Raw genomic sequence first — 26712 nt, 5'->3', positions numbered from 1 at the left:
AAAAATAAGTTCAATCTTTGTAGACTATATAATCTTTGTAGTACTATATATCATTTATTTAAATATGTGGGCAACAAATTATAGATTAATTTTATTTAAAAATGATTATATTATTCTTATTTTTTTTTTTTATTCAATTATAGGTGTGCGGCCAGGTAGGGGGCCTTACAAGATAATGTGCCCAGGAGCCCCTGAGTTCTTAATCCGGGCCTGCTGCTCATATAATTACCTGAGGAATAAATAAATTGAAACTGAACTCTATATTGGAGATCTTGCTATGTGACTATTTTGAATGATCACATTACTTTATCAGTGCTTAAACGATATGCTGTGCAGCCCCAGTGTAAAACTTATTAACCTATTTAAAGCAGCAACATTTGTTATGACTTCATCATATTTTTATGGTGTAATAAGATTTTTTACAATTTCTTTTTTGCTGCTATATTAGACTAATATATTAAGTGTAATGGGTCAAATCATTTAAATATGCTAAGTATACATTTACAATATATATTTAATGGTTTTGGTTGTAAATATTGAATAATTAGTTAATATACATCTACAGTTAAAATGTTTATAATAAAAATAAGTATTGTTTTATATATTTTTATATTTATAATTATATATTTAAGATATTTTGATAATTACTAATAAATCTAATATAATTAAAAACTTATTACTTTTGTTTTGCATGCTATATATATTTTTTACATTTATATATATATATATATATATATATATATATATATATATATATATATATATATATATTTCTTCCAATTCTGAAATTACACAATTTGAAATCGTGTCAATAACAATAATTTTATAAAAATTATTGCCAAATATAAAAATAAAACATTTTTTATAGGATGAGAAATAAATCCATAAAATAGCACTGTGAAATGACTCGCGTAGAAAGTCAGTATGTGCATAAACACAATCCTGTGGAGCATGTTGAGCACCTGCTGCCTTCTCTGAATGATATTAGTCTGCAAGTGAACCACTAATAAATACAGGAGCAAAGCACTCTGGGGCGATGCGATGCTCTGGAGGCTGCAGGTGATGTGTTTATTTCACACTCCGCCTCTGTGCGTTTGTCTTTCAGATGGATGAAGCCAGTCTCTGACCTCCTGACTGGACAGATAGAAAGATTTCAGCGTGTCACTGCTCTCTGTAGAGCCTGATCTGTCATTCTGAAACCCTCCAGACCAACATCACAGTCAGAATCAACACTGCACCAAACACATCTAATTAGATCAGTTTGATAGACAACGTTGTGCTTCAGTAGAAAGATGTGCCCGGGTCTTGAATTAAGGTAGGCTAGATAAAAATTAACCAGTATTTTTGAGTTTAAGTTTCAAGTTTGAAGCAGTTTTAAAAGTTTAAGGTCCTGTGTGGTTGTTAGGGTATTTTAAATGGTTACTAGGGTGTTATCATGTAGTTTTTAGCTGAGTTGATCTTGGTGGTTTGAAGGGTAGTTGAAAGGCTATTCTGGCTGGCTGCAGTTGCTAAGGTATTGTAGATGGTTGCTTTGTCGTTGCTATGCAGGCCAGTGTCTATTGTGCTCTGGCATTTAAGTGATTGCAAACCAGTTGCTAGGGTGTTATAATGGGTTGTAGAATGTTGTGGGTGGATATATGTGGCAATGTTATGTAATTAAAGGTCAGTTGCTAGGGTATTCTTGGAGGTTTCCAGAGTGTTAGAGATGGTTGTTATGTAGCTATATAGTTCCATTGCTAGGGTGTTCTGGGTGGTTGCTAGAAAGTTACTAGGGTGTTGTGGATGGTTGCAATCGCATAATACCGACATAGCAACTTGCTAAGCAGTTTCAATAAAGTTATGGAGTGACTGCAGGCCAGTTGTTCAGGAGTTGGCCAACAGTTTGAAGTAGTTGAAAATTTCCTGTGTGGTTGTTAGGGTATTCTAAATGGTTACTAGGGTGTTACTATGCAGCTTCTAGGGCTTTGATAGCTGAGTTTATCTGGGTGGTTTTCAGGTGGTTGCTATACTGTAGGTAGTTGAAAGGCTATTCTGGCTGGCTGCAGTTGTTAAGGTATTGAAGATGGTTGCTTTTTCATTGCTATGCAGGCCAGTGTCTATTGTGCTCTGCCATTAAGGTATTGCAAACCAGTTGCTAGGGTGTTATTATGGGTTGTAGAATGTTGTCGGTGGATATATTTGGCAATGTTATGTAATTAAAGGTCAGTTGCTAGGGTATTCTTGGAGGTTTCCAGAGTGTTAAAGATGGTTGTTGTTATGTAGCTATATAGTTCCATTGCTAGGGTGTTCTGGGTGGTTGCTAGAAAGTTACTAGGGTCTTGTGGATGGTTGCAATCGCATAATACCGACATAGCAACTTGCTAAGCAGTTTCAATAAAGTTATGGAGTGACTGCAGGCCAGTTGTTCAGGAGTTGGCCCACGGTTTGAAGTAGTTGAAAATTTCCTGTGTGGTTGTTAGGGTATTCTAAATGGTTACTAGGGTGTTACCATATAGTTTCTTGGGCTTTGCTAGCTGAGTTTATCTGGGTGGTTTTCAGGTGGTTGCTATACTGTAGGAAGTTGAAAGGCTATTCTGGCTGGCTGCAGTTGCTAAGGTATTGAAGATGGTTGCTTTGTCGTTGCTATGCAGGCCAGTCTCTAGTGTGCTCTGCCATTAAGGGATTGCAAACCAGTTGCTAGGGTGTTATAATGGGTTGTACGATGTTGTGGGTGGATATATGTGGCAATGTTATGTGATTAAAAGTCAGTTGCTAGGGTATTCTTGGAGGTTCCCAGAGTGTTAGAGATGGTTGTTATGTAGCTATATAGGTTCTAAATGGTTACTAGGGTGTTACTATGCAGTTTCTAGGCCTTTGCAAGCTGAGGTTATCTGGGTGGTTGCTAAGTCAAAAGGCTATTCTGGCTGGCTGTAGTTGCTGAGGTATTGTGGATTGTTGCTTTGTCGTTGCTATGCAGGCCTGTCCCTAGGGTGCTCTGGACCGTTGCTATGCCATAAATATGAGTATTTGGCTTTTCTGTGTGATTGTAGACAGTTGATGGGTTTTTTGGGTGGTTGCTATAGCATTGGTGGGGTGTTATCGGTGGTTGCTATGATGTGACGGCAGGTCAGTTGCTAGGGTGTTGTTGATTGGTTGTTGCTAGGGTGTTCCAATTGGTTGGTATAGTGGTATTTATGGTTTCTTTGGCTTTGCCGTGTGACTGCAGGCCAGTTGCAAGGATGTTGTAGATTGTTGCTAGGGTGTACCGGGTGGTAGCCAAAGTAGTATGAGTGTTTGGCTTCTCTGTGTGATTGTAGGCCAGTTGATAGGTCTTTTGGGTGGTTGCTATAGCATTGGTGGGGTGTTATGGGTGGTTGCTATGGTGTTGTTGGCTGTTGATTGGTTGTTGCTAGGGTGTTGCAGGTGGTTGGTAAAATGGTATTTATGGTTTCTTTGGCATTGCTGTGTAACTGCAGGCCAGTTGCTATGGTGTTGTAAGCTGTTGCTAGGTTGTAGCAGGCAGTATCCAAAGTGGAATGGGTGTTTTTCTGTATGATTGTAAGCCGGTTGTTAGAGTGTTGTGTCCTGTGTGTGTGGTTGTGTTACACTAAATGCAGGATAATGAATTTAAGTAAGCTAGTTTTGCTGAATGGTGTATTTAGTGCTGGTGTTTTTCATTCTGCTCATGAGGCTCTGATTGCGAATGCAGCGGCGGTTCACAGAGCGGATGATGAGGTGTCGACGCTCCAGCATTGATTCTCCCGCAGCTCTTGCTGGGTTTGTTGATTGAATCAGTGTGTGGTCGGGTAAATCCAGACGCATCTCGGTTTGTTTGGAGGGCAACACACGTCCTGAAACTCTGAGTCCAATCAGAGCGCGTTAAAAACACCTCTTCCTGAAATAGTGTCTGTTCTGCTGGGTGAACACGAGGAAAGGTCAGGACTCAGCGTGAGCTCTAATGACCAGTGGTGGTGATGCAGGGTAAAGCTGGATCTTCACCGCAGTTCAGTGTAAATCAACAGCAGTGTCTGTGTGCGTTTCTGAAGGGGACGCAGTGACTCATTCTTCTGTCGGCTGTTAATCTCAGTCCTAGCAGAAGCTAAAATATCTCCTACAAAACCTTTCGGTTTAGGCTCTCTGCCTTACTGCTCATATTCACAGTGTGATGGGATCAATTTTGAGGAGAAACTTAATTGTCATCTTTAAATATGAAATGCAATAAGTATGCTTTGATGGTTAACTTAATAATTTAGTTAGCCATTATAAAAAAATGAGAACAAATGTAATAATTTAAATAAAAATATTAATTAAAATATAATAAAAAAAAATAATAATAATAATAATAATAATGACGATGATAATAATAATAATAATAATAATAATAATAATAATAATAATAATAATAATAATTATTATTATTATTATTATTATTATTATTATTATTGATAAAACAATCATTATTTAAATATTTATTTTTATAAAAAAAAATTTTTAGGATTTTTTAGGATTAAATCTTTAGGATTTAAATAAAAAATATTTTAAAGTACTGAACATTTAGTCATATGAAAATATATTCATAATGCTTTCATAATTTACGAGAACAAATACTTTTAAAAAGTAATTTATTTGTTGTACAACTAGACTATAATTAAACAATTATACATTTAAAAGATTATTATTATTATTATTATTATAAAATACTCATAGTAATTTAATTGTAACATTTAAAAGTCTTTATAAAAATATTTAATGTTTATTTTCTAATTGAAGTGTTTAAATTTAATTGGATTTAATTTCAATTATTAGTTTTATTTATTGATATAAATGGGGTTTAATATATGTTAAAAATATAATAATTATAATAAATTAATAATAATTAATTAATGATAATTATAATAAAAGTTTAACTTTTTTGGAATCAACATGTAAAATTGTTTTATTTTTCAGTTCCTTATATTTGCAATAATTTAAAAGGATTACTGTTTTTATTTTAAGTTTTAAAATTATATTATGAATGAAATTCACATTATTTTCCCGCATAAACTTTTTGCTTATATTAATACAATTTTTGAAGTGACATTGGGCCCTATTATATACCCGGCACAAGACGTGCATGGTGTGATTTGTTTTATGTTTTATGTTATGTATATAACATAAATTTTTATGTTTTGCACCACAATGTTTAAATAGTAAATTCATCTGCGCCACTTTGTGGACTCATGGGTTTGCTGGTCTATAAAGGAGGTGTCTTATGTCGCTTTGTTAATGCATTGCTGTTTTGAGGAACTGAAATAGATTGCGTCATTGACCAAATAAAAGCTGCTCTTAGGATGGGGAGGGGGACCTTTTGTCAGTTTATTCATGACAATTTGCATTTGTATAATGTTGTTATTATTATTATTATTATTATTATTATTATTATTATTATTATTATTATTATTAGTATTATTAGTATTATTTGTTATATGCATATTTATATTTTTTTTATAAAAACAAGTTTAGATTTGTCCACCTTAAGACGTTTAGAGATGTCTGCATCACCATATGGGTCATAAGAACAGGACGTGTGTTTGGATATAACTGAAGTGTTTGACCACACTTTGTTAATATTGTTTATTTATCCGTTTGCTGGAGATTAGAACTGAATTTAGAAATAGTTTTGAAACAAATCATTGCATCTAGCAAACTAAATTAAATCTGTAGGCTAATAGATGTCTTTAGTGGAGTGCGTACAACACTGTTTCCTTACTCCACCAAAGGAGTTAAGTAAAAGTAAAGAGAGGATGGCTTAAATGGAGGAGGCTCTTTCTTTATCCAAGCACTGCAGATGCTCTGCTGTTTTCTCGCTAGTGAAGCGTTCAGTGTTTACACTTATAAAGTCCACCATATAAATAGCAAATGCGACATGGTGTGACACAACTGACGCTTAAAGGGAATGAGAGATGAGACCGATTGGTTAAATGCACGTTATGCTCAAAACACACCCTGTTAGACCGTGCACCGAGTGCAGAGCGTGTTTATCCGTCCTTAAAAAAAGCAAAAGTGGGTTTGAACACGTCCTTAATGGTTTTGCGTCCTGCGCTTTAGACTTTGCGCCTAGATCGTCAAAATAGAGTCCATTGTGTCTAAATTCAAACTGCATTTAATTTTATGTGAAATGTTGCATTTTGTAATGAAGCAAATAAGGTGTTTTATTACTTGAGACAGAAATAAATTAATAAAAATACAATAAAAACGTTCAGTTGTGTTCAGTCGATCATGAGGCTGAATATATCTCTATATTCTCATGTTATGAACATGTTATGAACCACACCTCCTGCTAGTGTGTATTTGTGTGTTTATATGATCTGCCTGTCACGGCTTTGTGCTTGTTTTTCTTTCACACTTCACGTCTGTCTGACAGGATGCTGTGATTGCGGTTTTCTCACTGTCGCTGGTGTCGTCGTTCCCTTTGCTTTCTCAGAGAGATGCTGGGTTGAATCGCGTTCACTCGCTCTCGCTTTCCAGCTGACATTTCTGTCTCCTATTTTTAGGCTCGTGCTCCATTTGCGCTGCGAAACACACCTGTGATTCAACAGCGTGTGTGATATTACTGCCATTTCACCTGTGATCTCTTGTCTTTCTCACAGATCGCTTTGTCAAAGAAGAGAATTCAATCTTTCTCCACATCATCGCAATAAATTCACCATCTTTCTTTACATATTCGGTTCTCAGTTTTGACTGATCATCTGCAAAGTTTTGTGCATGTTTGACAATTGTGGATCCACGCTTTTAAAGTGACAGTTCATCCAGAAACACTCTACTTTGGAAAATGGCAAATTTTCTGAGAGTTTACTTGAATCATATTTTAATCCTTTCAGCCGAATTCTTGTTCTGTCCGGGTCACTTTTAGCTTAGCTTAGCATAATGAATTGAATCGGATTAGACCATTAGCATTTTGCTCAAAATTGTTCAGTAAATCAGACGGAAAATGAATAATTACTTCTCTGTAGGCCGATGTTGCTTATTTCTTATGAAAAACGGTTTCTTGACTTATGCCAGAATGGGAATGATCTCTGTTCTTTCTTACAGATCGCTTTGTCAAAGAAGAGAATTCAACATTTCCCTCACACCATCACAATGAATTCACCATCTTTCTTAGCTTACTTAGGGTCACTTTTAGCTTAGCTTAGCATAATGAGTTGCATCGGATTAGACCATTAGCATTTCATTCAAAAATTGAGTAGTAAAACTTATGGAAAATGAAAAATTACAGTTTTTTTTTTCTTTTTAGGCCAATATTGCTGCTTGCTTATAAAAAATGATTTCAAGGTACCCTTGACTATTGCGCCAGAATGAAAATGATGCCTTTTTTTCTGAAAGATCGCTTTGACAGAATAGAATTCAATCTTTTCCTCACACCGTTGCAATAAATTCACCATCTTTCTTTACGTATTCGCTTCTCAGTTTTGTTCATGTTTGATGTTTGTGCATTCATATTTTCATCGGCTATTATTAAAGGGACAGTTCATCCTGAAATGAGAATGTGCTCTTAAAGAAACACTACACTTTTTTTTTTTTTTTTTGCCAAACAGTTCATTTTCAGCAAGTCTCCTCGAGTTAGATGATTTACTTGAACCATATTTTAATCCATTCAGACGATTTCTTGTTCTGGCCGGGTCACTTTTAGCTTAGCATAATGAATTGAATTGGATTAGACCATTAGCATTTTGTTCAAAATTGTTTAATAAAACCGACAGAAAATGGAAAAATTACATTAAATTGATGCTGCTTATTTCTTATGAAACGGTTTCTTGACTTATGCCAGAATGAGAATGATCTCTGTTCTTTCTTACAGATCGCTTTGTTAAAGAAGAGAATTCAATATTTCCCTCACACCATCACAATGACTCACCATCTTTCTATATTCAGTTCTCAGTTTTAACAAAACTGAATCTTTAACAAAATGCCAATATCATCTGATTCAATCCATCATGGTATACGCTAAGCTAATTGTCACCCAGACAGAACAAGAAATCGGCTGTATGGATTAAAAAATAGTTTAGTTTAACTGTTTAACTCTAGAAGACTTGTAAAATTAGCCTTTTTCAAAAAAAAGGTGAAGCGTTCCTTCAAAGAGTAAATGTTCTACCCAGACACACACATAATCTGCAGGTGTTTTTTGCTATTTATGTACAGAATTTTGTACAAAATCTGCAGTTTTATGTAGAATTATTTTAAGAGTGTAGTAGCTAAAAACTGAATGCTTGTAAAAAAAAAAAAAACTGAAGTTTTAACTTTTTGTTTAAGGTTTACAATGCAAATCCAATAAGAGCCACTTGTTTGGTAAACAAAGTCAGTTTGTCATATAATATCTACTAAGACTTTACAAACGGTAAGCTATTAAATCATTTTCATATTATTTATTAACTACTGAATTATTCAATAATTACTGAAACTAATATAAAAACTGAATATATAATTACACACCTTTACAAAAGTAAATAAATAAATAAATAAATTGATGTATGGGCTCAAAAATAAGCAGATTACTCCACGCTCAGATTCCATGTGGACACACAGACCATTTTAATATGGTGATGTCATTGGCGCACAAACATTTCCTGCTTGTTATCAAACTATGTCATAACTGTACAGGCTGTATAGGCAATTCAATCATAACTTAATGTTAAAACAGCTATCATAACATAGTTATCAATATGTGGCTCTTTTTGGATTCTCAGAAGCTATAGAAATAAAAAATGTAAATCAGGAAATAGGTTCGGACCATTGTTTTGTTTACATCCCTCAAAATGACATATAGTCATTCCCCTTTTCAAACGACGTAAAAATAAACAAAAATCTGGTATCTCAAGAACGTGCGTGAGAAGTTTCAGCACTAAATACCCCACATATCGTTGGTTATTATTTCTCAAATTTCCCTCAACAAAAATGCATTTTTTGTGCGTATATTTAAATGCAAATGAGCTGCTGCTATCCAAGCGTTTTTGCATGCCATTCTGCATTATTTTGCATTCAATTGTTAAATTTTTATAATAAAATTAGTGGATAAAAGTCTTACATGTTAAGATGTTCAAACCAAGGGTATACATTAGTTTCCATCAAAACATGCAAATTAGACTTATGCACACATATGCAAATTAGACTCATGCACAAATATGCAAATTAGACTCATGCACAAACCTGGAATATCGCATAAAACATTTGCAAATAAAGCCCTGTTTCATCCAGTAAGTCATCCAGAGAACAAAATCATCCCTTCCTGCTAAACTTGAACAGATATCAGTGAAAGAAATGTAGTTTAGTGCACTGGGATTTGCCACTGCGGTGTTTTTTTTGTTTCTCTAATTGATGAGTTGTGCCTCAGAAGATGAAGACGAAACGCAATGAATGTGGTACATTTGGAGTCATGAGACGCTCTTTGGGAGCGCAGACAGATGCTCAAGACAGTTCTGGAGGGAATAATAATAGAAGAAGAATAATACTGAAGCACTGCGATGACGGACTGACGGAGGGCTGAGGCCTTCTACAAGCAGCATAACAACATTTCAGATCTGCAACAATGGAAATCTGGAAACATGAAGAGCTGCAGATTAACATTAATGATGTTACACACATCCATATCTGATCATCTGTCAAAAACGACATCACATGACTTTACTGATGTGCATGCTGGAATTTATTCAGCGTTTCCATCATGGTTTATGCACATTTTTTCTTATCGGATAAAAAGTTTATCCTATTCAGTACATGTTGGCATTTCCATGAAGCATTATTTGTTATATTGCACAGGTACTGTCTCATATGAATGTTCTGCTAGAAGGAGACTGATCTCTGACGGCCTGATGGTGAGTTAATTAACAGCACATTCTCGTTTTGGGGTGAATTGTCCCTCTAAAGGTCTTCGCTCCAGTGTCTGCAGATCATTATGTGCTGGAGTTCAGACTTTGAGAGCATTTTAATGTCCAAGAAGTAGGTGGATGGCAAAAATAGGATGGAGGCGTCCGTCAGCTGAATGGAAACGTGTTGCATCATAATACGCCTCTGCCTGTGTGGACAGATGAGGGTTTATTAACTTCACTATAATCTTGTTGTTGTTGTTTTTAAAGCTCTGACCTTAAGGGTGAGAAATAATAATGGTTGTTTTGCATCAGATTAGCCAGATTGTGGGTGTCCTGAGAACGTTGACATGCAAACTTTAACGTTTTTTTATTTATTTAACTTGAGAGCAGCAGGCTTTAGGACGGAGGTTTTAATTTTGATGCACCGTGAGAAGGAATGGTTGTTTTTTTTAATTAACTAAACATTCAGGCATAAATATAAAATATTTTGATGCTGCTTTTTTCGTATGATGAATGAACTTTTATAATTTTTTTTTTGTTTTTTTTAATTTTATTTTTTATAAATTTATTTTTGGCCTTTTTATTAGATAGGGCAGTATTGAGACAGGAAGCAAAGTTGGAAAGAGAGAAAGAGGGGTTGGATAAGGAAATGTCCTCGAGCCGGGATTTGAACTCTGGACACCCTGACATGCTACTGCACTGTCAGCACGCTAACCATTAGGGCATTGCGCCGACTAACTTGATTTATTAACTAAAATAATTGTAATGTCTAATATTTTTTTAATAACTGTATTTTATAATATTTTAATCTAACATATATTTAATATTATTAAATTCCATTATATGAAATTCCATTATTAAATGAAATTAATTAATTATAACATTAAATAAATTTAAGGATTTAGTTTAAGGGGGCGACACCGTGGCTCAGTGGTTAGCACTGTTGCCTCACAGCAAGAAGGTCAGAAGGTTTTCTCCGGGTGCTCTGGTTGCCCCCACAGTCCAAACACATGCATTATAGGGGAATTGTATAAGCCAAATTGTCCATAGTGTATTAGTGTGTATGATTGTGTATGGGTGTTTCCCAGTCTTGGGTTGTGGCTGGAAGGGCATCCACTGCGTAAAACATATGCTGTATGGGTTGGTGATTCATTCCACTGTGGCGATCCCTAATTAATAAAGGGACTCACTCAAAAAGAAAATCAATGAATGTTACATTTAAATATTATTACATTGATGTTCAGCTATTAATTTAAATATTTTTTCGTTCAATTTAAATTTTATTCAGGTTATCGTTTGGCAATTATAATTTAAACGCTTTTAGTCATTTTATTTTTAAACATATTCAGTAATATCATTTAAGTCACTAAATTTATTTTAAAAATGTGCTTAATGCCATGATATACTGTATAGCTATTTGCTACCCTAAACAATTATAGACAAACTAATTAAATGTTTTATTTTATTTTTTTTACTCATTAAAGTAGAAATTAAATAACATTAATTTATAAAGCATTAACATTAATCAATAATGCATTTTTTATTTTATCATGGAATGCCATGGTGTATATTTATTTTATGTTGGAATTGTGTATTGTAAAATAATTTTTGAAAGCAATAGCAAGAGTGGTTTCGCATCAGATTAGCAGATTGTTATTGTTCTGAAATCTAATCTGCAACACAAACCATGACATTCATGATTATTCATTCAAAAACAGCTGATTTTAGGCTCCATATTTGTATATATGTGTATATTTATTTGTTTATTTATTATTGGTAGTTTTTTTATTTTATTTTATCCTGAAGCGGCACGGTGGCTCAGTGGTAAGCAGAAGCAAGAAGGGTTGCTGATTTGAGCCCCGACTGGGCCAGTTTGCATTTCTGTGTGGAGTTTGCATATTCTCCCCATGTTGGCATGGGTTTCCTCTGGGTGGTCCGGTTTCTCCTATAGTTCAAACGCACACACAAGCGCTATAGGTGAATTAAATGAACTAAATTGGCCGTTGTATGTGTGTGGACTTAGTGATTTGGGGGCCCTAAGCAATCCGAAAAATGGGCCCTAACATTCATCTTTATTTCTATAGCACTTTTTACAATGTAAATTGTATTAAAGCAGCGTAACACAGAATATTATAGTAGAACAAAACGGTCAGTCCAGTTTTCACTGTTGAAGTTCAGTTTAGTTCAGTTCAGTGTGGTTTAATTATCACTGCTGAATATCCAAAACACTGAAGAGCAAATCCATCAACCATCGACATTAAAACTCAAAACACTTTCTTTCTGTATAGATATAAACTGCATCTTAGAATACATTTTAAGGTAAAGTATTATCTTCTTAATGTAAAATAAATACAGTAAATTCACAAATAATAAAGACGTTCACAAACTATGTACGGTTAATTAGCCATATTTGTAATTATATATTAATATTTGCATGTGCAGTATGGAAGCAACATTCCACTGTTCGTGGGGACCACTGATTTTAAGGAGTAATAACCTTAAAATCCTAATGGTTTGATTTTACAACATATGATGTAAAATTTATGAAAGTGCTATATGATTAATATAGGCTTCTTGGCATTGGTTGTTGCCCCTATTTTCCCCAGGGCCCTAAGCGGCTGCTTACCTCGCTTATTGGTTAAGTCCGCCCATAGGGATGCAATAATTATAGATTTTTGTTGTACGATTACAGTCAGAAATAATCACAGTTTCACAGTTATGATTATTATGCATTCATTAATTTTAAAACACTACTAGTTTAAAAACTCACTTGAAAACTCCTTATTTTACAGTGTTATTTATTGCAGCTCAGTAACCACATAATACAGCACAAAATAGTATTAAAAACAAACAAACAATAGTCCATTTCTCTCTCTGTGCTTAAAAATAAGTAAAATTTTTGACATTGAGACATACATAATTTTTACACTGTAGATAAACGATAGAACAATGAATAAATAAATAAAAATAATAGTATTTGTCTAATGCAGGGCTTGAAATTAACTTGTGAATTAACATAAATTTAGGAGCACCCACCAAAAATGAAAGAGCACCACTGCAAATTATTACAGATTTATTATATTTTAAAACAACACCAATCAGGAGTCACAAAAACCAGAAACAACCAATTACGTTATCACTTATTGATATTTGTGCAATAATTCAAAAATGATTGTCCAATAATTATAAAATATTAATAATGATGATGATGACGACAATAATACAAACAATAAATAACATTATCATGCTGCCTTAAATGTGCTTAAATGTGAGTTATCTGCTATAAAAAGTCCTACTTCTACTTTGAAAATAAAATCTATCATCTGCATCGAACACAAATGAAGCATTGCAGTAAGAAATATTTATTTTCTACTACGTCAATTTAATAACCAGAAAGATCGTCTGGAAAAGTCTTTTACTACTCTAAAGGTTTTGGTTTGTGTGATTTTTAAATGCTCAGTCGTGTAGTTTTAATTCTTCTGTGTTTGTGGGAAAAAAGCAGGTGAATCAATATATATTGCGGCACAGAGCAGCAATTCTGCCTTTGTGATTAACTAACCGTGACGAATTAAAGCGCGATTAATAGTGAAACCGGTTAATCGTTGCCTCCCTAGTTCGCCCCTGTGTGTGAATGTGTGTATGGATGTTTTCCAGTAATGTGTTGCAGCTGGAAGGGCGTCTGCTGCTTGAAAAATATGCTAGAGTAGTTGGTGGTTCATTCCACTGTGGCTATAAAGGGACTAAGCTGAAGGAAAATGAATAAATTAATTTCATCAAGAAACATCTTGATGTGTATATTTACTTCTGTTGGAATTGTAATGGTTTGACCACTGTCTTTCAGTGTCAGATTGACAGATCGTCACACAGACCATGACATTTGTGGTTATTCACTCAAAAGCAGCTGATTTTAGGGTCTAGAAATGTCATTTAACATCAAGCCTGTTTATGTCAAAGCGTTGACAGAAATGACAGTGAATTTACATTTCACCTCGCGTGCATTGCTCAAAGTCATGCACAACAGCTCATGTATTTTTCAGTGTAGTTTTATTAACGCCGTCTGTCATGTTTTAATCAAATCATCTGCAGTCTGCATGAAGCACGCAGCTGTGACTTCACATCTCTTCGGGCCTCGTCTGAAGGCACGAAACTAAATAAACACACCGTCATGCCTGTCATCGCCGACTACTGAACACATTCTCCAACTCATTTCACTCTCGCGCATTCAGAGCAGCTCAGATATTGTCTTTTCAGCCTTTCATGTCTTGGTTTGCGAATATCTGGATATGTATTTTCATGGTTATGGAAACAAATGCATCACATACAAAGGTTTTTTTTTTTTTTTTTTTTGAAGATTAAGCACCTGATGCGTGAAAGCAGCTCTTTCTGAATGCAATACAGAGCAGGGTGTGAGTTCACAAAGCATTTCATCTCAGCACTACGACATTTTTTCAATAGTAGTAAACGTTTTTAGCCAAAGAGTTTTCGCTTAACCTGTTCACAAAGCTGCTGAGATTAACTATTCCTAGGGATTACAGAGAGAAGTCTGTGTGAGTTCGTGATGTTTATGTGGCTGGCACACATTGCTATTTGTTGTTTTATGTAACAATTAAAAACATAGTTTGTATTGGTAATCTTTAATCAAAACATCTGCTTCTGTGTTTGGATTGGCTCCTTTTAACCATGCCTCTTTTATGCTGCGTTCACACCAGACGCGGAACGTGCGTCTAGCGCGAGTGATTTACATGTTAAGTCAATGCAAACACGCGAATAGACATCCTGCGCCGCAAATGGCGTGGAGCAAATGACCAGAATGGCGCAACGCGATTTAAAAGTTTTCGGTGTTTCCCAGTAAGTTTGATGTGTCATATGACCCTCTTCCTATGGAAAAAATTAAAGTTAGATCCAAGATGGCCGACTTCAAAATGGCCACCATGGTCACCACCCAGCTTTAAAAGTTTGCCCCCTCACATATACTAATGTGCCACAAACAGGACGTTAATATCACCAACCATTCCCATTTTATTAAGGTGTCTCCATATAAGTGGCCCACCCTGTATAATAATGATAATATACGAATTATACAAACCCAAAGTAAAGAATAAAATTTAAAATAATTATTTATTCAATGAATTATTTAAATAATGAAACATAAATTAATTATTTATGAATTATTAATAGCATTATAACTATAATATACTCATGCTGGTAATAAAAATAATAATAATAATAATAACAAAAATTCTAAAAATAATAATAAAACAACAGCGTTAACAGTAATTCGAGGGGGTGGGAGTGATATGATCAGCATTGAGGAATATGGTGTTTGTCAGTTGTGATGCGTTAAAAAAAGTTTGACATGTAGCATGGATTAGTTCAGTTGTAGCATGGATCAGTCCAGACAGATGACATTCACGAGTTCACGCTCACAGATATTTGACTGAATAGAATATACGTATGTGGCGTGCTGTCCGGGGAAAGGGCTCTGAGCTCGGGAAGACACCCTAACTCGTGTTATTCCCCTTACCAGGATAAAGAGAGGTAGGGTCCGAGTGCAGTGTCTAGCCCGGCTCCAGAACGCTCCCCCCTCAGATTTAAATTGGTATCTGGTTTGTGGAGGGATGCTGAAGTCGAGAGAAAACGGAGGTTTGACGTGTTTGACTGTTTATAGGGGTTTGCTCTTGAGCTGATTGGATAATTGAATGATTGTGTGTGTGTGATAAATTAGCCTCGTCATAGACTGATCGTGCTCCTCCCGAAATTTGTTTATAAAACATCATTTAGGCTCCGTCCGAAACCGCTTACTACTCAGTAGGTACTGCATTTGAAATTAAACATACTACATGGAATTCGAACGTACTACATCCGCCATTTTGTCATGGTCACGTGACCTACTTGCGTCAATTGCGTCGCTTTATTCCGATTTATGAATTCGCTCACGGGCCATCATGGGATTGCGCAGCATGCATGGGATATGCACTCCAGAATCTTGCCAGAAGTAGTAAGTCATCCAGGTACTTCTCGCATAGGGATTTTCGAATTCTATGAATTCGGACATACTACTTAGCTCTTATACTGATTTTAGCTTACTATATAGTATGGAAGTATAATGTTTCGGATGCAGACTTAATGTTTTTTTTTTTATCATTCCAAGTTTAAATGTTAGAATGTTCGAAACGAATAGGGCATAAGGGGGGATCACTGGAAATAGAACACAGCCAGGAACTATGTTTCTAACTACAGCACTAGAAGTGTAGTTGCAAGCATACAAGTTTGCGAATGTTCATTTATAATGATAGATTTGGGAAATGCCAAATCAGCAAACTGTTTATAACGATGGAACTTCCATTGTTAGCCAATTAAGGTCGCTTCTCAGTAATGCACCCCAGAGTATTGTCTTAATGGTATTCAATTCAGAGTATTGATCTCAATGTAAAGCATACTCCACAGCCATGTCACCCTGCAGCCCAAGACCGGTTACTCACTGAAGCTAAGCAGGGCTGAGCCTGGTTAGTACCTGGATGGGAGACCACTAGGGAACACTAGGTTGCTGTTGGAAGTGGTGTTAGAGAGGCCAGCAGGGGGTGCTCAACCTGTGGTCTGTGTGAGTCCTAATGCCCCAGTAAAAGTGAAGGGGACACTACACTGTCAGTGGGCACCGTCTTTCGGATGAGACGTTAAACCGAGGTCGTGACTCTCTGTGGTCATTAAAAATCCCATGGCACTTCTCGTGAAAGAGCAGGGGTGTAACCCCGGTGTCCTGGCCAAAGTCTCTCTATCGGCCCTTACGATCATGGCCTCCCAATCATCCCTTTCCACCGAATTGGCTCTATCACTGTCTCTCCACTCCACCAATAGCTGGTGTGTGGTGAGCACACTGGCGCCGTTGTCCTGTGGCAGCCGTCGCATCATCCAAGTGGATGCTGCACACTGGTGGTGGTGTGGAGAGACCCCCCTCATGATTGTAAAGCGCTTTGGGTGTATGGCCGTACACAATAAATGCTCTATATAAACACACAATTCTACATTACATACTCAGTGAATCAAATTTTTACTTCTGGAAACCTGAAGTTGTGGCTCATAACATTTTTTTCTGCTGTGCACAAGGCTTTGATTCAACCAGATTTGTTCATGCACGGAGTATTAAATGTTTAAAGCACCGCAAGACCGAAGGCCGCTGCGGTTTTCTCAAACGTCAGTCATGGTTTGAAGGTCTAGCGAGTGTGTTTTGGGCCACAACAACAGGCGGCACTCAAGACTGGAGTTCACAAGGCGTTTATACAGAGATGGTGAGCAGAAAAGAGGATCCTGAGGGGGTTGTGGATGCTGAACAAACTGCCAGCGCAGAATCTCCTCATGATGCCGCAGTTAAGCAGACCCAGCAGCCCGACGATCGATCGCTTATAAATTGTTGATCAATGGCCGCGCGCAGACTCTCTCAAACCGTCCTCCAGAGACCAGAGAAGCTCTGAATGTGAATCGGTGAATCTCTCTTTCTCTCTCACACGCACACACTTTCAATTCAATTCGTCTCTTTGTCTCTCTGTTGCAGTAAATGCTTTTGTATCCGTGTAAAATTCTTTATATGAGCAGCAGATAGAATAAAATGGGGAATAGATCTGCTCAGGTTGTTATGTTATATGTTATTTATATTTGTTTTTCGCTTATCTGGAGTCCAGAATTGTTGTGATGGAAGTAGATTTGTCCTTTCCCCTCTCTTTTTGCTCTGAAGTGTATAATGTAAGGCTTTCAAATTGATTGTTTTGAATAAAATTGCATCTTAAAATTCACTCTTTTCAACTCTCTGTCTGCAGTAAATGCTTTTGTATCCGTGTGCAATTCTTTATATGAGCAGCTCAACGAATAAACTGGAGAATAGATCTAGTCAGGTTGTTGTGTGTTTGTTTAAAGCTTATGTGCAGTCCAAAACAGTTCATTTTAAGCACTATTAGTTTATAAATGGGGTGTCACGGTGGTGCAGTGAGTAGCACAATCGCCTCAGCAAGAAGGTCGCTGATTTGAGCCTTGGCTGTGTTAGTTGGCGTTTCTGTGTGGAGTTTGCATGTTCTCCCCGTGTTGGCGTGGGTTTCCTCCGGGTGCTTTGGTTTCCCCCACAAGTCCAAAGACGTGTGGTGTAGGTGAATTGGCCTGGGAACACCTTGTCTGGGGAGAGGGACTTAGCCAGGGGTGCGTTTCCCAAAACCATCGTTAGCCATCCAAGGTCGCAAGTTCCGTCGTTACAAGCATAATTTGTTGATTTGCCGTTTTCCAAATCCGTTGCTCCAAAACTTGAAACAATCTTGAAACAAACTTGAGCACTCGCAACTACACCTCTGGAGCTGTAGTTAGAAACATAGTTCTGGCTGTGTTCTATTCCCACTTATCCCCCCTATGCCCTATTCATTTACAACATTCTAACGTTCAAAGTTGGAATTATTAAAAATAAAAAAGCATTAAGGTCATCTCTCTTAGGTGTCATTTGCTTTCAAACTATTTTTACAGTTCAGTTTTAGCAATCTTCATGTTTACAATTGTGCACTTTGGAAACATTGATGGTGAAAGCTATAGGTGCCCTATTATTTAAAAGCAGAATTTATGTTTCATCTCCAAAGCTTGTGAAAAGAAAAAGCATACATTAATTCTTTTAATTTATAGTAGGTTATTTATTAAGTATCTGTACTGTATATGACATGGGCCTGCTGGTTAGTACATGTCTGCAGTAGTTTACATGTCAAATTGTAAAAGTAGACTTTTCTTTATATGTATATATATATATATATATATATATATATATATATATATATATATATATATATATATATATATATATATATATATATATATATATATATATATATATATATGTATGTATGTATATATGTATATGTATATATATTTATATGTATATATATGTATATGTATATATATGTATATGTATAATAATAATGATTATTAAGTAGAAATATATAAATATATAAGTATATATATATATATATATGTGTGTATATGTATGTGTGTATATATATATATATATATATATATATATATATATATATATATATATATATATATATATATATATATATATATATATATATATATATATATATTTCTACTTAATAATCATTATTATTATTTTTATACATAATAATAAAATAATAATAATTATCATTGTCATCCTCATGATCATCATTAATATTATTAATATTAATACTAAATTAGGATTTTTTTTTCCATTTCCTAATATATAATAAATATTAAATTTCATTTTATAATAAATCGCCTCATTTATTTATTCATATGATTTATATATGATATCAGAATACGTGTTAGCTTTTGTAAGTGATTTGTTTAAGAATAGGATATGTCATATTCTCAATAACATTTGTATAGGAAACACAGGCTCTATATGTGGCATTTACAAATAATTCGGTTAATATGGAAAGCGAGTGCCAAAACTAATATTGGATTTTTTTTTAATTCGTGTGTGTGTGTAAAACAATATAATTTGCACAAAGAAATTATGGGGTTCTTCACTAAAAAAGATGTTACAACACCACATTTAGAGCGTCATTATGGGCGTTTTTTGTTATAACTAATGTGGTTCAAGCGATGGATTTGCAACAGAGAAACTACAGGTTTAGGGAAACACTCATCACTACATTGCTCTTTTCCCAAACGATGCATCGTACTATGATAGTTCAGCCATGAGTTACGTCATTGTTTGGGAAGCACACCTCAGAATAGTTGGCGGTTCATTCTGCTGTGGCTAAGAGACTAAGCTGAAGGAAAATTTAATAATTAATTTCTTTTAAAAAAATTATCTTACGTTTTTATTAAATAATTAAAGAAAAATCTCTTAGTATTTCTCTATGTTTCTCTCACTCTCTCTCTCCCTCAGTAATGTGGCAGTGTTTCCAGCATCAGCGGTGTGGTAATGTAGAAAGACGAGGGCTGTCTGGAACAATCTCTGAGCTCTCAGCTCTCTTTACTCTGAAAGAGAGACTAATAGAGGCGCTCAATGAGAGCCAGAGAAAAGGGCCACACTTAAAGAACGCACAGAGAGAAAGTCAGATGGGCTGAAGTGACAAGAAAATGGAGGTTAAACGAGATGGAGAAAGAGAGAGAGAGAGAGAGAGAGAAAGCTGTGATAGATGCATATGGAATGTTCAACACTTGGTGCTTGGAAATAAAATAATTAAACTGGTTGATTCATAATCACAATTCAGACACTGATTTGGTAATCCATAATATAAAATATTAAGTTATATTTGTATTTATAATAGAAACATGAAAATGACTAAAAATGTTATTTAAAATAATTCAATATTGGAAATATATATATATATATATATATATATATATATATATATATATATATATATATATATATATATATATATATATATATATATATATATATAGTACAATAGAATATCATTCAAATGAAATCAAATGTAGTTTTGAATCAGAAAAAGAACTGATAGCACACGAAAATATAAGCTCAGTGTACTTTCCTAATAAACAGATGAAAGTATAAAATGTGCATCAGCTTCAGCGCATCTGAATCCACTGCAATCCAAAAACACACTGCAATTAAAGGGCCGGAACGACTGGAATCGATGCGAAACGCTCTTACGGTTTGGGGAGAGGTGAAACAAATTCATCAAATAATGTTTGGTAAGTGCTTTCGTTCTGCAGCCGGCAATTTATCATCGTTACTGGGCGAATCAGGAGGGAAGGGAATCACGGTAATTGGGGTGGAACGTTGACAAGACTCGCTTTAAAAACACCTCGAAACCCAGAGACGCTGCTATTCCCTCCTGACAGCGGCAAACTTCGCTGGATTCACTTTGCTCAGGTGTAAATTCAATCTCCTTGTCAAGTAAATGTTTTGGTTTGTGCAGGAGAAAAGCTTAGAAGAAGAAATGCTGCTACTGCAGATACTATAGGTGCATAAAATCATGACCGGCCCTTTAATTGCAGTGTGTTGTTTAAGGTTGGATTCAGATGTACTGAAGCTGATGCACATTTTATACTTCCTTGTTTTTTATTAGGAAAGTGCTCTGAGCTTATATTTTCATATGCTGTCAGTTCATTATTTTCTTGTTCTGATTAACTGGTTTATTTAAATCTACATGTGATTTTTATATGAGTGATGAAATAATCTATTGTATACATTTCTATATATTGCCATCAATAAGTCAGACATGTTTCCAGTGCATGTTGGACTCCGACAGAATTTCGAGGCGCAGCCTTGAGCTGGAGGGGGTCCGGTTCGGGGACCACAGGATTTCATCTCTGTTATTTGCAGACGATGTTGTTCTGTTGGCTTCATCAGACATGGACCTTCAGCATGCACTGGGGCGGTTTGTTGCCGAGTGTGATGCGGCTGGGATGAGAATCAGCACCTCCAAGTCCGAGGCCATGGTGCTCCACCGCAAAAAAGGTGGTTTGCCATCTCCAGGTTGGAGGAAAGTCCTTACCCCAGGTGGAGGAGTTTAAGTATCTCGGGGTTTTGTTCACGAGTGAGGGAAGGATGGAGGATGGGCAGCCTGATTGGTGCAGCGGCAGCAGTAATGAGGTCGATGTACCGGTCCGTTGTGTTGAAGAAGGAGCTGAGCCGAAAGGCAAAGCTCTCGATTTACCGGTCAATCTACGTTCTTACTCTCACCTATGGTCATGAGCTTTGGATCATGGCTGAAAGGACAAGATACAAGTGTCCGAAATGAGTTTCCTTCGAAGCGTGGCAGAGCGCACTCTTATGGATAGGGTGAGGAGATCTGACACCCAGGAGGAGCTCGGAGTAGAGTCGCTGCTACTCCACATCGAGAGAAGTCAGCTAAGGTGGCTCTGGCATCTGTTTCAGATGCCTCCTGGACGCCTACCTAAGGAGGTGTTCCAGGCATGTCCCATCGGGAGGCGGCCTCGGGGAAGACCCAGGACACGCTGGAGGGTCTATGGCCCCATTTACACTAATGCGTTTTAGCTTGAAAATGCATAAGTTTTGCTACGGTTACGCCAACCGTCCACACTACGCCGGAGTTCTCGAGTGACGAAAACAGAGAGTTTCGAAAACGCTGGAGAGGCCGTTTTCATTCTGAAAGGCTGCTGCTCCGTCTCAGTGTGGATATGCAAAAATGGAGACATCTGAAAACGGAAGCGGGGCTGCAGACATTCGCCTCTCTGATTGGGGCTTTTCCTGAATATTAAGTAGCCTAACACACACAGTTCAGTCCTGCATTCTCTCCGTGTAAGTTCAGACTTCGCAAGTTTGATCAAGGCTGCAGTCTCTTTTTCTCAGTTTGATATGGAAAACAGACTATACCGAGGACATGTCGGGTAAATCTTTAAAGGGAACAGTGTACTTTATAGCTTCATTCACATCATCCTGGCTTCGTTGTTTCACTCTCAACAATAAAATGTAAACATGATTTAAGGAACTGCCTATTTTCATTTTAATATTAGCAACTTAGACAGCAGAAATGTTGAGGCGTTGTGCTGCATAAGATGAGCGTCATCTTCACTGTGTGGATATTTATAACAAAACGGAGCCGATAACAACTGCCTCTTTTCAATTTCAGTGAAAATACGAAACACACCCTCTCTTCTGCTGAATATCAGTTTTAATAATCAATAATGGCCATTATAAAAGTATAACATACAATAAGTTTATACATTATAGGAAATAAAGGCAAGCGATCAGTCAATATACAGAATAGGCTACGTGCGGTTACATGAATCATTAACTTATCTTTGCGCTCAGCCAAAACACGTTACCTGAGAACAAGTAAAGGATTCCAATGACCAAATGCAGGGAATATGTCGTTAGATAAAGACAACAAGATGAATGAAATATCCCGTTTAATAAATATAGTGAGATATTAGATCCAGCGGGAGATGCTTGATGAAGTCCGACTAGCACAGCTCTCATCTGGGTAGTTTTGCTGCAGTGCTTGCCAGAGAGTGTCTGTGTTGTCACGTGATGTGCGTTTTCAGCGTTTTGGTGTGGACGGAGAGCAGTTCAGAAACGCTGGGTAAAACGCGAGTGTGGACGCGGATCGTTTTCATTCTAAAACGCCGTTTTAAAACTAAAACGCACTAGTGTAAACGGGGCCTATGTCTCTCGGCTGGCCTGGGAACGCCTCGGGATCCCCCCGGAGGAGCTGGAGGAAGTGTCTGGGGAGAGGGAAGTCTGGGGTTCTCTCCTAAGACTGCTGCCCCCGCGACCATGCCCCGGAAAAGCGGCAGAAGATGGATGGATGGACATTTCTATATGATTCGACTAGGTTTTACACATTTGTCAGTTCTTATGCATTGCACACAGAATTCAAGTAGCATCGTAACTTTTTTTCTGGGAATAATATTTCTAAAGGAGCTGTTGACATGGAATTAAACCAGATTTTGGTGAAAATCCAAACCATACAAATATAAAAATAAAACTAAATAATCTGAAAAAACAAAATGTTGTAGTAAGAATGTAATGACTGAAGGAGAAAGTGCTGAACTACTGAATTGTATTTAACACTTTTTAATTATGGCAGCTCAAAGACGTCTCTCATATGGAGAATGAAGTCTCATGCATTGCTCAGGTGTGAGGCTTTCATAGACTTCAACAGAGTGTCAAAATCTTGATGCTTCTGTGGGTCTCGTCTATCAAATCTGAGCTTTAATTTGTATTCTCTTTTGGATTTGGGTCAGGTGATTGGCTGGGCCATTCTCCAGCTTGATTTTCTTCCTCTGAAAGCATTTGAGAGTTTCTTTGATTGTGTCCAGCCCTTTTGATTGGCCTTAATGACTCTGGCTGGAAACGTTTCGTTTGGCAGGGTTTTAAAAATGATTATAGGTGGTAGTTTCTGTCTATTACCATGGCAACCAAGAACAACAGTGTAAGCAGACTTTTCATGCCCCATGGTCGATACCGTGCTGGGCCCCTTTTTCTCCACAGTATGGTTCACGGGGATGTGAAAAGTAAGAGGGACCTCGGTGAATGCTCAGACAGTCAATCAAGCGGAGCGCTTACCAAAGTCACACTACACATTTTTACAGATTTTGGAACTCAGTGCACACATAAGGAGCACCAGATTATTAGGCACACGGCTGTTTTTTGACAAAATTTAAGGCTTACAGGTGCGCCTTATAGTGCGGAAAATACTGTACTATTCACTATATAAATGTATTTGTTTTATTTAAGATGCTTTATAATGTTCTTTAGAGCTGTAATGCACTCCACAATCTGACAGATTGATTAGCTGTAGTCATCTGAAGCGTTGTCATACAGTGTTATGCTGGATTTCATCAATAGCCTTACATTTACTAACATATATCTGGTGTTTGGAAGTCATTCATGTTTTCCTCATGTAGAAAAACATCATAAGAACGATGTTTAGTGGCTCAATGTATTACAGCAGTGTTTTTAAAAGACTAAACACTTTATTGATATAGTGTACAGTCAAGCACATGTGGTCAGAACAAAAACGAGTCTCAGGTACTGAAGTATTCAACCCAGGCTCATTCTGAAAACGTAGTCCAGCGGACGTTTCTGGAGACCGCGAAATATGTCCCGGGAGGTACGTATGGCTGCATTTAATTTTTTTAAGCGAACGCTATGGGGTGGTGTGACGTCGTTCCCTTTCGCCCTTGCCGGCTGACCGCTTACCTCCGTGTCAGCTCATAGTGTGCGTCGGCGGACTTCAGATGCAGAGAGAAGGAATTGACAAAGGCGTCCGGGTTCGAATCCGGGGAAGAACTGTTCAAGAAACCAGGTAAGACCAAAACAGAATCCAAAAAATAAAGGGAACGAGTTCGTAACAGGGTGAGAACGTGGTGAAATCCGAAAAACAGACGAGGGTTTTTCTTTTTCTAGACGGCTTTTCTAAATTGTTGCTCGGGTTTAGGGAAGTGAGCGGGCGGACGGGTCAATCGGTTAAACTGGTTGGGTTCAGGGAAGGAGAAGAGTGGGTCAGCCGATTGGCTGGTCGCGCAGTCAATCATTCAGTCAGTCAGACACCGGCCTCTGGTGGGTTGACGCGAGAACAGCGCGGTCCGAACGGCACAACGACCCTCCTGGGACGTGTTTCGCGGTCTCCAGAAACGTCCGCTGGACTATGTTTTCAGAATAAGCCTGGGTTTGAAGTATTAAGCGTTTCTCCCAAATAAAAGCCCGTCTAAGCAGAATGCCAGCAGGCGTTGGTAGCTCCGCACACACTCCGCCTCTTTGCCCTTGTTTGGTATCCCCCAGTTGGTGGAATGACACCCAAACAAAGTGGCGACAGTCGGCCATGCCTACTTGTAGCTTCTTTTGCATTCTTCAGAAACCTATAGATGACATAACGGATACCACATCCATATCTTATACAGTCCATGGAATTTAGCTGAAAGTTTTGGAAAAGTGCTGGAATTTTAGTAGTAAAAATGTGTATGTTTTGGTGTATGACCTAAAATCATCAGATCTGACCCACGGGTCCTGCACTGCCTACTTCAGATGTTTATCAGCAGATGTGAACATCTGAGCCAGACAGCTTATCATTCATCTTTAATAAAGGCACTTAAACTGAAGGTCCTCTCTGCAAACGCTTGAACAACCTTTCAGTAACCTTCAGAGCTCCTGCTGTTCTCTGACTTGTGTTATTTCCTCTGACCTGTAGGAGCCGCTATGGAAACTGCATGCTGGGAAGCTAACGCTTCAAAGCCCAACATGAACTAAAGGAATAAAGAGCCTGACCTGACAGCAGATGGACTTCAGACAGAAAGTCAAACAAAATCCGGCTCACTGAGTATCAATGAGAGTCTCTCTTCATTGACAAGGTAAACACACTTGTTATGCATCCCTATAGTGATTAGCTTTGACGATGAATGAGTCCAGCAAAGGGGTAAAAATAAGTGAAATCAGAAGGTTTTAAAATGCATTCAGCAGGTTTGTTTATTGCTGCTGATGGAGTATCTGAAGCACCAGCTGTAAAGGCTCTACTAGTAGTGGACAGTGGTGGAAAGAGTACTGAAAAATAATACTTAAGTTAAAGTACTATTACTTGCCTAAAACGCTGTGTGAGAAAGTATCTGTTGTATATATTACTCCAAGTATGAGCAAAAAGTAGACCTTTCAAAAGTACTCGAGTAGTGAGTGGAGAGTGGTCACCGACTCTGTCCCAGTCACTCCCCTCGATGGCCAGCAGAGGCCACCATCTCCGGACTTCTAAGCATTACATCATCCACTTACACTGATCTAGCACACCTGAACTGAATCCAGTTAATGACCCACGTACCCTTTATAAGCCGCACTCAAACACTCAGTCTTTGCGAAGTCTTGTTCAGCCCCGGCCAGCATTACTGAGCGTTATATCCTGTATTACTCCAAGAGTATTATGCTGTAAAAAGCTGATGCATTTACATTTCATTTGTGGATGTGTGTAAACGTAACATTCTGTAGTGCATTTTGTTATTGTCCAGCAGGCACACAATGTCATAAATGTTAATATTAGGTTAGATATGTGATGTCAGGTGACCAAAATTCAACAGTATGTCTAGCCGGCGTCTAAGGACAACATTATTTTAACATCCAATAACGATGTGAAATGACGGTGATATTTTGTTGATTGTAGGTTGTTAGAAAGTGACTGAAATCCCTCATCGAGCCAACATCTTAAACCAACATCATATTGACGTCAAATACTGACGTTTATTCGTCGGGTATGACAACCAAAATCCAACATCTGATAGAAGTCATATAGTGGTAACGTCCACACAATGTCAAGCTGTAACCTCGTTAGACGTTGATATTTGGTTGATTTTAGGATGGACATTGACGTCGGCCTGATGTTGAGTTCTGATGTCAACCCGATTTTCATTTTCAAACTAAATGCAACGTCCATGCAACGTTGAGATACAACATTAA

General features: G+C 37.1%; 1 long non-coding RNA gene across 1 annotated transcript in view; it reads left to right on the top strand.

Annotated features, from left to right (window-relative positions):
• LOC141380572 (uncharacterized) overlaps positions 1-26712 on the top strand; it is a 55065-nt gene that overhangs the window by 26213 nt on the left and 2140 nt on the right. Inside the window, exon 3 of the long non-coding RNA XR_012398814.1 lies at positions 25466-26712. This exon is cut by the window's right edge and continues 2140 nt beyond it. This is a non-coding gene — a long non-coding RNA (uncharacterized lncRNA). The remainder of the gene's footprint in view (positions 1-25465) is intronic.

This window comes from Danio rerio, chromosome 23, assembly GCF_049306965.1.
Source record: "Danio rerio strain Tuebingen ecotype United States chromosome 23, GRCz12tu, whole genome shotgun sequence".
Lineage (NCBI taxonomy): Eukaryota > Metazoa > Chordata > Actinopteri > Cypriniformes > Danionidae > Danio > Danio rerio.
Note: the sequence above shows the minus strand (reverse complement) of the source record. Positions and strands in the feature narration are given on the sequence as shown.